Source organism: Lipotes vexillifer, unplaced genomic scaffold, assembly GCF_000442215.2.
Source record: "Lipotes vexillifer unplaced genomic scaffold, Lipotes_vexillifer_v1.1 scaffold91, whole genome shotgun sequence".
Taxonomy (NCBI): Eukaryota; Metazoa; Chordata; class Mammalia; order Artiodactyla; family Lipotidae; genus Lipotes; species Lipotes vexillifer.
Window position 1 is genome coordinate 839,036 of NW_006777583.1, and position 11,830 is coordinate 850,865.

Here is an 11,830-nt window from a genome sequence, read left to right on the forward strand (position 1 = left end):
TTTGTTGGAAAAGTAAAGGCTTTGTATCTACCAAAAATTCAGCTAGAAGCTCTGAGTCATAGCTACATCTAATGGCACCTACTGTGAGCCTTACCCTTCATTTACATCATCTCTAATCCTCATACCAACCATGTGAGGCAATTTCCATATTCCAAATTTTTGGAATGAGTACCTAATCCAAAGTGACAGAACTAATAAGTGGAGGACCTATGTTTTTTGAACCCAGTGTATTTGTTTCCAAATTCTATAAACTAAACTTCCTCATGACATTTCTCTTCTGAGATTACTTTGCCTCCATGACCACCAGCTAAGACTGCAGCACTAAGGGAAGTGGAGTTTAATTCTGGAAGTTGGCCCAGACTCAGGTCAGATGTGACCTCATGGATGGAGCTAAGTGGGAGCTACCAAGCGCAGAGACAGAAAAGCCCTTGAGTCTCACCTCACCTACCTTTCAGTTTTGGCTAAAGCCCATCCTTAATGTAGATATAATGAAGCACAGTGTTTCTCTGTTCACTTCATAGGAAGTTTGGGGCAGCCTCTCTTTGGCAGAAGAGACAGGAATGCTTCAAAAGGCAGACCAATTTTATAAAGATTCCTATTAGCATTTTTATTCTCAGATTAGCATTGTCCATAAAGTCCCAGATGGTTTCCTGCCTCTACCACTTAGAAGATAAATTATCTAACCTCTCTGAGCCTCTGTTTCATTGTATGAAAAGTGAAAATAATAATCCCTATCTCTAAGAATGTGTAAGGATAAAAGCAAAGAAGTATGTCCGTTGCCTAGCAAGAGTGCCTGAACCAAGAATGGTGTCCCCTTTTGCTCTCACCCAGACATTACAAGGCTATGATTATTATGTGCTCCTCTTGGAAGACGAACGGATATCACAGATAAAGAAAACATTGGTCTCAGATAACTCAAATATTTAATTTTAGATGAAGTTGACTGCATGCTGGATATGGATTCTGGACCAGAAATGAAGAAGCTTATTTCCTTCCCAGAAATCAAAGGAACATCAAACCCTTTTGCTCAGTGCAGTTTTCCCAGAGGAAATTCAAAGCTTGGCTGAGGAGTTGTAAAATTTAAACTATTTGTTTGTGGCTGTTGGATAAGTGAGCAGAGCATGTAGAGATGTTCAGCAGACCATTCTCCCAGCTGGCTAGTACTGAAAAAGAGAAAAACTTGTAGAAATTCTGCAAAACATAGGTGATAAAAAAAAACTATAGTTTTTGCTGAAACTAAGAAGAAAGCAGATTTTATTGTAACTTTTCTTTGTCAGGAAAAAAACAGCAACCATACGTCTTCACGGTGGTCTGGAACAGAGAGAAAGAGAGCAAACTCTTGGGGATTTTCATTGTGGAAAGCGCCCAGTTTTTGTAGCTACTTCAGTAGCTGCCAGAGGGCTAGATATTGAAAATGTTTGATATGTTATCGGTTTTGATGATGTGTTCATTGAACCCAGTGTACTGGTCATTGTGGAAACGCTGGCAGAGATATTTCCTATTTTGATGCTCAGATTACCATACAGCACAGCCTCCAATGAAAGTACCGCCAGATGCTCAACAGGGTGTTCTGCACAGTTGGAAGAAAGTGCCTTGAGCACATGTGTTCCTGGCTTCAGTGACAGAACAAGAGGAAATGTGTTGGCATCTGATGATCCTGAAAAGAATCATCAGGGCAAGAGCACCCTGAACATAGCAAGATTTTCTTTTTCACAAGCTCCCAATCCAGTAGATGATGAATCATGGGATTAAAGCTAAACCACTGAAGTTTGTGGTAAAGTTTTGCTGCAAAGAAAACAATTTTAATTTTTGAGTTTTTGATACAAGTGTGAAGTCTGACATTCTGTGTCTCCTGTCTTCCTGTTCTTACTTGTACCCTCACAAAAATAAATCTTTACTGACTAGGTAATGTGAGATGCTAAAAATTACAATATTGCAGTTACTGATACAAATGGTGTTAACTGGAAAAATTAAAGCATTCTAAATGTCTTGAAAAAAAATTTTTTTGAAAAGAGCTTACAGTTTACTTGGGGAGAGAATAGAGAATAACCAGAAAAGATGACAAAATATTCTTCAGGACGTAAGATGGAAAGAAATTTAACGCAATGGGAGTAGAAGGAAAGCTCTTACTTCCAGCCTATAAGACTGAGAATTTCATTAAGATGAACTTGCCCTTCCTGAATCAATAGGAATGACCTATGGAGATGTCCTTCCCTCTATCTAATTTACTTGCACCCTCTTGTCCTGTTCATTGGCTTCAGCACGATTACAGGAAGAGGAAACAGTCAGATGGAAACAAAGCACAACTCAAGAGAATCAAACTTCTTTGCCCTTTCCAGAGAGAAAGATATTTATATCAGTTTTCCACCCAAATGTCTACCCTGTGAGTTTGCTTGGCCTTTTTGTGGTATTTGCCTAATTTTCCTTAAAGAAAAATTGCACATTGCCTCCCAACTAAGGATTACTAAGATCTCTTAGTAAGGAAAATTGAAACAATGAATATCAGCTAGGCAACTTAGCCTATCTGCCAAAATGAATTTTGCTTTTCTCACTTAACAATACACCTTGCAGTCTTTCCCATGTTAATGCATACCTCATTATTTTTTTAATTAATTAATTTATTTGTATACTTTTGGCTGCATTGGGTCTCCGTTGCTGCATGCGGGCTGTCTCTAGTTGCGCGAGCGGTGGCTACTGTTCGTTGCAGTGCTCAGGCTTCTCATTGCGGTGGCTTCTCTTGTTGCAGGGCACTGGCTCTAGGCACGCAGGCTTCAGTATTTGTGGCACACAGGCTCAGTAGTTGTGGCTCGCAGGCTCTAGAGTGCAGGCTCAGTAGTCGTGGCACATGGACTTAGTTGCTCTGCAGCACGTGGGATCTTCCTGGATCAGGGTTCAAACCCATGTCCCCTGCATTGGCAGGTGGATTCTTAACCACTGCGCCACGAGGGAAGTCCATATCTCATTATTTTAAACAACTTTTTGGTATTCTATTGTATGAATGTACCACTATTTTTTTTTTTTTAACAATTCACCTACTGAGGCACATAGCTATGCTTTATTTTGTTTTGTCTTTTCAAACAGTGCTAATGTGAGCATCCTTCATTCCTAATTTTATTTATTTTTTTAAATTTATTTATTTTATTTATTTATTTTTGGCTGTGTTGGGTCTTCATTGCTGTGAGCGGGCTTTCTCTAGTTGCAGCACACAGGGGCTACTCTTCGTTATGTTGTGCAGGCTTCTCATTGCAGTGGCTTCTCTTGTTGCAGAGCACAGGCTCTAGGCATGTGGGCTCAGTAGTTGTGGCTCACGGGCTCCAGAGCACAGGCTCAGTAGTTGTGGTGCACGAGCTTAGTTGTTCTGCAGTATGTGGGATCTTCCAGAAACAGGGATCGAACCCATATCCCCTGCATTGGCAGGTGGATTTTTAACCACTGCACCACCAGGGAAACCCCCCCATTCCTAATTTTATATTTGTAAGTTTGTATTTATTTTCTGATGAAGGGGTCCCCAAATTGTATAAGTTTCAGGCCTCACAACACTTAGAATCTATTCTTTAAATATTTGACAATACCTTTTTTTTTTTTTTTTTCCTGGCGGTACGCGGGCCTCTCACTGTTGTGGCCTCTCCCGTTGCGGAGCACAGGCTCCGGACGCGCAGGCTCAGCAGCCATGGCTCACGGGCCCAGCCGCTCCGCGGCATGTGGGATCTTCCCGGACCGGGGCACGAACCTGTGTCCCCTGCGTAGGCAGGCAGACTCTCAACCACTGTGCCACCAGGGAAGCCTGACAATACCCTATTTTTATTGCCTTCTAAATTTCTGAGTTGATTTGTTTGATATTTCTAATTTTCTAAATTTCTTTTTGTTACCTCACATTATCCAAAGAGGATATAATGGTCATTATTAATAATAGTTAATACATATAATTCAGTGATAGGCACTGTTCTACATGCCTTACTTTACAATTAATTTAGTCCTCACAAAGACTCTGTGGGACAGATACTGTTATTATCTATATTTTACAAATGAAGGAACCTAAATGTAAAAAGATTAAGGCATTAAAAAAAAGACTAAGGCATAAGGCCAACAATTTAGTGGCAGAGGCATTTTCTTCAGTTTTTGTTCTTCTAAAATCCTAAGTGTATTTCCTTGTCCAATGTAATGGAACATTAAAAATGTGTTGACAGACGTAGGGAACAGACTTGCAGTTGCCAAAGGGGAGGGGGATTGGGGATGGGTTGGGAATCTTGGGTTAGCGGATGCAAACTATTATACATAGAATGGATAAACAACAAGGTCCTACTGTATAGCACAGATAACTATATTCAATATCCTGTGATAAACCATAATGGAAAGTATGAAATAGAATATATATATATATATATATATGTAACTGAATCACTTTGCTGTACAGCAGAAATTAACACATTGTAAATCAACTATACTAGAAAAAAATAAATTTTAAAAAATGTGCTGAATGTTGAAAATTAGGTGAATCCATCTCATATTACAACTTAAATCTTAATAAGAAATACTACAGGACCAGAAAATGTAATTATATTTTCTTTAGGCTTTTTGGTGTAAATCCAATAATATGGAAACAAATTATTCATTTGATATTATTATTATTCTCTAAAAACAACTTATTTAGGGTCACTTCAAATGGTGTTATGGTATCAGCTAGAGGTCTGGTCTCAGAATGCCTATCTCTCTACTCTTCTGTGTCCCCCAAACCAAGAAAACAAGAATATTTAGAATTGTGACTATCATAGACATCAGTAAGTAGGTAAGTTCATGAGCTTTTTATTGGGCTTTAAAGAATAGAAATTTGGAGACAACTATTCCAAAGCCTCAGAGATTGTTTTAGTTAGGTTCGACTGCCATAGTAAAATACCATAGAATGGGTGGTTTAAACAACAAAATAGTTCTGGAGCCTGGAGGTCTAAAATCAGGGTGCAAACATGGTTGAGTTGTAGTAAGAACTCTCTTGTCAGGGCTCTCTTCTTGGTTTGTAGATGGCCACCTTCTTGCTCTGCTTTACATGGTGCTTCACACTTAAACTACATCTCAATTTTTAACCAGATTGCTTATATTCAGATGAAAATAGAATTGGTAAATTTGTAGATATTTGGGGTAGGACAACCTTATCATAGCACTCAATGTCTTCTCCCCCATTCTGCTCATTTTCTTTACTCTCTCTAAGCTGCCATGGTTTTATATTTGTTAAATAGGAAAAACAATATTTCCTTTTCAACATAATAGTGAAAATAAAATGAGAAAATAGATATAAAGACACATTGTTAAATGCAAAGCATTCCACAATGATTTGTAAACACAATAAAGTAAAATAAAGTAATATTATTATGTTCTATAGTTGCTGACTATGATAACAATTAAAATATGTTAAAGCTTACCAAATATCTTATTTTGAGATTTTCCTAAGCAAATCACATATCCTATATGCACTGTGTGTGTTTTAACTTTCTTGCCAAAGTTTACATAGAAAGGATTCCTGATGTTGCAGACATGTTTATCTTGGAAAGTTTGTGCCCAAGAAAGACTGGCACAGAATACACTTGGTGTCACTGTGTCTTCTGCACAATGTCAGCCCAATTTGAGCATTAATCACAAGAAATTGTGAGTCTTACAAGAAGCATTTAAGGAGAAAACAATAAAGAAAGCAAAAATCTGCTACCTCTATACACATACATTGTGCCAATGCCAAATTCCTGGTTTTGCTATTATAGTATAATTATGAAAGATGGAACCATAGGGAAGGACTGGGTAAAGGGTATGTTGTAAACACCTGTGAATCTATAATTATTTCAAAATAAAAGTGTAAAATAAATTTCTGCTACCTCAAGAAGGAAAGAGGCTGGAGCAGAAAGAACAAGAATTGAGAAACAAATTACTGATATCAGCTAATGTAAAAGTAGAGACAGGAAGGTAACTATTACATTTTGGCTGTTACATTTTGATAGGACTTGCACTGCCATTGGGGTAAAGTGGCGTCATCTCATAGGTGCTAAGAGTCCACGTTAGCTGCGGTTTGCAAGCTCCATGTGGCTCTCAGGCACACAGTGGTTTTCAAGGGGTCATTACCAAAGAAAAGTCACTGCTCTTTGCCCTTTTACCTCCTTCCATATGGAACGTGAGAAAATGCTGCAGTAGCAGCTATTTTGGAGTCTTTGAGGTGACATGTGTGGGCAAAAGCTACAACTAAGGATAGAATTAGAAAGATAGAAAGAGCCTGGGTTCCTCATGGCATTGTAGATCTTCCTAGCAGTTTTGGACTTTTTATTATTTGGTGAAAATAAGTGCTTAAATGGTTAAGTGATTTATTTTTGAACTTGCAGTTAAAATTAAATCCTAACTGATACATATTGTTTAATCTAGGTATAGTACATATTAGAAAAAATAATAAAGGAAAATATAGATGTCTGTGTAAAATTGGCTGAAAAGATGACCAGCAAACTTGGATGTGTAGTTACCACTTGGGAAAGAAGCTAAGTATGAGAGGGCAAATGCTCCCATTGTGTTCAGTATATTTTGTATACTATTCAAATCTTTGTATTCGAATCTTTTACAATGAATGTATTTGTAATTTTAAAACAAAAAATTAGCATTTTCAATACCTTTATTTGTGTGTGTGTGTGTGTGTGTGTGATAGTGCATTCTGTTTTTCAAGTTGTGGTAGGAAAAACAAGTGAACAACTTTAGAAATTCAGGCTACAACCTTCATATGATGTTAAAGGTAGGTCCTCAAGCCAAAAATAATACCTTACTCATCCTTACCCAGAGCCATCACCATTTAAAAATCCACCAAGCAAGCACACTCTCACAATGAGCCACCTGCTCTGATCTGTGCTGTTCCAACCACTGTGGTTGCATTTAGGGCCATCTGTAGAGGATTGCAGGGTCTAGGATAAGTCACACGTTGTACTCCTCTCCAACATTTTTATTGAGAATAAATATTTGTAAATCATTATCAAGAACAGCATTCAAGGGGAAAACCAGGCTAAATAACACAGTGTAAATAAGAGGTTTGTACAGATATGAGGGCTGAGTTGTAGAGCCAGGCTGGCAGCCCCAGATCTGGACTGGAATGCCAGAGATCATTTTCAGAATCACTGAAATCTCTCTATGGGTAGCTGCAGCTGACTCTACAGCAACAAAGGCTGAGAGCACAATCAGCTTTGGCTTAAAAAGAAAACTCCCTCTTTCTAAATCATCCTCAGGCATTCAATAAACCAACAAACACATGTTGAAACCTATGATGTCCCAGGTACTGGACTAGGCTTTGGGTAAAGAGCATGGGATAAGGAAATGGGGGACACAGTGTAATAACCTTTAAGATACATTTCTCCATTGGTCTCTCTAAGCCATAGGGAGCTGGCAAATTTAGTTGTCGGATAGGCATCCATGAGTGGGAAAAAAAGTAAGAGAGGGAAAGGAGAAAACAGATATCAAGAGTAAGAGGCAGGCTAAGAATAAAGAGCAGAATTATGAGTCCAATTCAAAGTACATCCAAGACATTCATTCTTCACTCTACCTTCTATTTTAGTTGGCAATAACCAAAAGTCTGCTAAGCACAGGCATCATGCTACCCATTGTGAGGAACACACAGATATGAAAACCACAGCTCCTGTCCTCAAGGGGCTTACAGACTAATGAGGATGATAAGTATAATCAGATAATTCTGATCAGATCAGTATGGATTAAATGTCATAACAGAAGTTCAAGTCAAGGGCCAAGAACCCCAAGGGAGTGAGAAAGAAATTCTGTCAGGGAAATTTGAGAAGTCCTCTTGGAAGAGGTAGTATTTGAAAAAGAATAATTTTAACAGGACCAAACAGTGACAGAAGCAGAGGAAGGGCATTTTTGGTTAAGCTACTGGCAGAAACAAGGACATAAAATCACTCAAGAAGAAAGCAGTGGCGCTCAGTGCACTAGAACTAGTGAGTAGGCCACGGACCCAGAAACTGGAGTATTCATGTGACTTTCAACAGATCCTGAGGCAGGGGGACTGAATAGGTTATCTCGACCCAAGCTCTACCAAGGTTTTGTCTTTATTTGATTTGTAACTTGGGTTTCTACATAACATTTTATTTAGGAAAAACAAGGCTCTGCTCGCTTAAAATATTTTAAAGTCTGAAAACCTCTGAGTTGGCACAGGGATTGGTTAATAAAAGGAATGATAGAAATGCGCTCATAAGAACTTTTGAGCCAGATCCTGGGAGGCATTAAGTGCCCGAAAGAATTCCCTCTATACAGAGAGCAATGGTGAGGTCTCTAGGGATTTTTTTTTTTTTTTTTTTTTGATGGTACGCGGGCTTCTCACCGCTGTGGCCTCTCCTGTCGCAGAGCACAGGCTCCGGACGCGCAGGCTCAGCGGCCATGATCCACGGGCCCAGCCACTCCGCGGCATGTGGGATCTTCCCGGACCGGGGCACGAACCTGTGTCCCCTGCATCGGCAGGCGGACTCTCAACCACTGCGCCACCAGGGAAGCCCTCTAGGGAATTTTTAAATCAGAAAATTAACTACCAGAAAAAAACTGAATTATGAAGTGACTGCTGGGTCCAGGGTCAGGAGGGAGAAGAAACTGAGGCACAGAGACTAATCAGAAGGAGACGGCAGCAGTTCGGGGAAAATACTCAGGGCCTGTGTGAGGGAAGAAAGTGAAGGGAAGGGGAAAAAGAACTGCCATGGACATTTGTGTAAGTAAGTACAGGCGGGCTAATGATTTGGATCTCTTTAAATATTTCTTTAATATTTATATTTGCAAGTGGTACACACACACACACATTTTTAATAGACTTTATTTTTTAGAACACTTAGAATTACAGAAAAATTACTGTTTCAAATATGGTTCAGAGAGATCCCATATACTGGTTTCCCCTATTTCCCTTATTTCCTGCACCCAGTTTCCCCTATTAACATCTAATATTAGTATGGTACATTTATTACAATTGATAAAAAATGTTGACATATTATTATTAACATAAGCCCATACTACATTCCTTAGTTCCTTAAACTATTTCCTTAGTTTTTATCTAAGGTCCTTTTTTTGTTCTAGGATCCAGGGTACTACATTACATTTAGTCAACATATCTCCTTAGGCTGTGACAGTTTCTCAGACTTTACTTATTTTAAATGACCTTGACAAGTTTGAGGAACACTGGTCTCATATTTTGTAGGATGTCCCTCAATTAGGGTTTGACTGATGTTTTTCTCATGATTAGACTGGGTTATGAGTCCTTAGATGGAAGGTCACAGAGATAAAGTCCCATTTCTCACCATATCACATCAAGGGTACGTGCTGTCAACATGACTTGTCACTGATGCTATTAACCTTGATCACTTGGCTGAGGTAGTTATTTGTCAGGTTTCTCCACTGTACAGTTATTCTTTCTCACCCTTTACAATTTTCTCTTTAAAAGGAAGTCACTATGTAAACAGAAGCACTGGCTAGCTAAGAAACGCTTTCTTCAATTCAGCTCTGATGGCCACTTAGTTACTTCATTCAGTCACATAAGTCCAGAAGCAGTTTAAGTTCATAAGACTTAGAAGTCACTTTAGCAAACATCTGTTGTGACTTGAGTAGGTTCTTGGGGGTCTCACTCCTAAACAGCCTATGAAGTATCAGTTTCAGCCATAAGCAGTGTTCTTTCCAAGGACTTGAGATGGATACACTTTCTCTCTGTAGTTCCTCAACTTTCCAGTTATTTTTTGGCTCCAGTGATAGTGGAGGACCCTTTTAGACTGACTCCTCAAGTCACCTGGCCAAGGCACACAAGTGAAATCTGAACCCTTCCTAGCGGCCTGCCCCACCCCTGCCCAGACACCCAACCTCTGCTCTTACATCCCACAAAACTGCTGCCTTTCCTGCCACAGCTCCACCTCTCAGTCTGAGGGGGGGATCAAGCCTCCACTGCCACCCTGCCCTGGGAACAAAACAATCTCTCCACCATCCTATTTTTAGGCCACAGCTGAGTCAAGAGAGGAAAGGTTCAAATTCCTCTCCGCCATGTCTGGGGAAATGTAGGGCTTCTTTTTCTTGGCACACTTGCAGCAAATTGGGCCCATATCCCTTTCTACCTTGCTGATCATGCAAAACATAAACTCTTCTGGTGTTAGAATGAAACCCTTTCTGTCTTAGTTTCAACCTAGGTGCCAATACATTATATGTCATAAATCAAACTCAGGGTGAGATAAATCCTATGCACAAAATTTACAAAGGAAATGTGTCAGAATCATTGCACAACTCCTGGAACCCTCAGCCAAACAAAGATACCATTAGGCATTAGAGTGTGGGGAGAGGGGATGATTAGTGAAAAGATTTCTTTAGAGACAGCTGCTTTCCTGCTATGAGTCCCTACTCCCACCTTCAGTTTTTTTGTTGATGTTTTTTGTTTTTTTCTTTTTTTAAATATTTTATTTTTTTATCATTTAAATTTTATTTTATTTTTTCATACAGCAGGTTCTTATTAGTTATCTGTTTTATACATATTAGTGTATACATGTCAATTCCAATCTCCGAATTCATCCCACCACCACCACCACCCCCCCACACACAACTTTCCCCCCTTGGTGTCCATAAGTTTGTTCTCTACATCTGTGTCTCTATTTCTGCCCTGCAAACCAGTTCATCTGTACCATTTTTCTAGGTTCCACATACATGCGTTAATATACAATATTTGTTTTTCTCTTTCTGACTTACTTCACTCTGTATGACAGTCTCTAGATCCATCCACAGCTCTACAAATGACTCAAATTTGTTCCTTTTTATGGCTGAGTACTATTGCATTCTATATATATACCACATCTTCTTTATCCATTGATCTGTCCATGGGCATTTAGGTTGCTTCCATGACCTGACTATTGTAAATAGTGCTGCAATGTACATTGGGGTGCATGTGTATTTTTGAATTATGGTTTTCTCTGGGTATAGGCTCAGTAGTGGGATTGCTAGGTCATATGGTAGTTCTATTTTTAGTTGTTTAAGGAACCTCCATACTGTTCTCCAGAGTGACTATATCAATTTACACTCCCACCAACAGTGCAAGAGGGTTCCCTTTTCTCCACACCCTCTCCAGCATTTGTTGTTTGTAGATTTTCTGATGATGCCCATTCTAACTGGTGTGAGGTGATACCTCATTGCAGTTTGGATTTGCATTTGTCTAATAATTAGTGATGTTGAGCAGCTTTTCATGTGCTTCTTGGCCATCTGTATGTCTTCTTTGGAGAAATGTCTATGTAGGTCTTCTGCCCATTTTTGGATTGGGTTGTTTGTTTCATTAATATTGAGCTGAATGAGCTGTTTAGATATTTTGGAGATTAATCCTTTGTCCGTTGCTTCGTTTGCAAATATTTCCTCCCATTCTGAGGGTTGTCTTTTCGTCTTGTTTGTAGTTTCCTTTGCTTTGCAAAAGCTTTTAAGTTTCATTAGGTCCCATTTGTTTATTTTTGTTTTTATTTCCATTATTCTAGGAGGTGGGTCAATAAAGATCTTGCTGTGATTTATGTCAAAGAGCATTCTTCCTATGTTTTCCTCTAAGAGTTTTATAGTGTCTGGTCTTACAGTTAGGTCTCGAATCCATTTTGAGTTTATTTTTGTGTGTGGTGTTAGGGAGTGTTCTAATTTCATTCCTTTACATGTAGCTGTCCAGTTTTCCCAGTACCACTTATTGAAGAGACTGTCTTTTCTCCGTTGTATATCCTTGCCTCCTTTGTCATAGATTAGTTGACAATTGGTGTGTGGGTTAATCTCTGGGCTTTCTATCCTGTTCCACTGATTTATATTTCTGTTTTTGTGCCAGTACCATATT

At 39.1% G+C, this 11,830-nt stretch overlaps 1 pseudogene; it reads left to right on the forward strand.

The window, feature by feature from the left end:
- Nucleotides 1-854: 854 nt before the first annotated feature.
- LOC103089941 (probable ATP-dependent RNA helicase DDX4 pseudogene) lies at nt 855-1,752 on the forward strand (annotated as a pseudogene).
- The last annotated feature ends 10,078 nt before the right edge of the window (nt 1,753-11,830 follow it).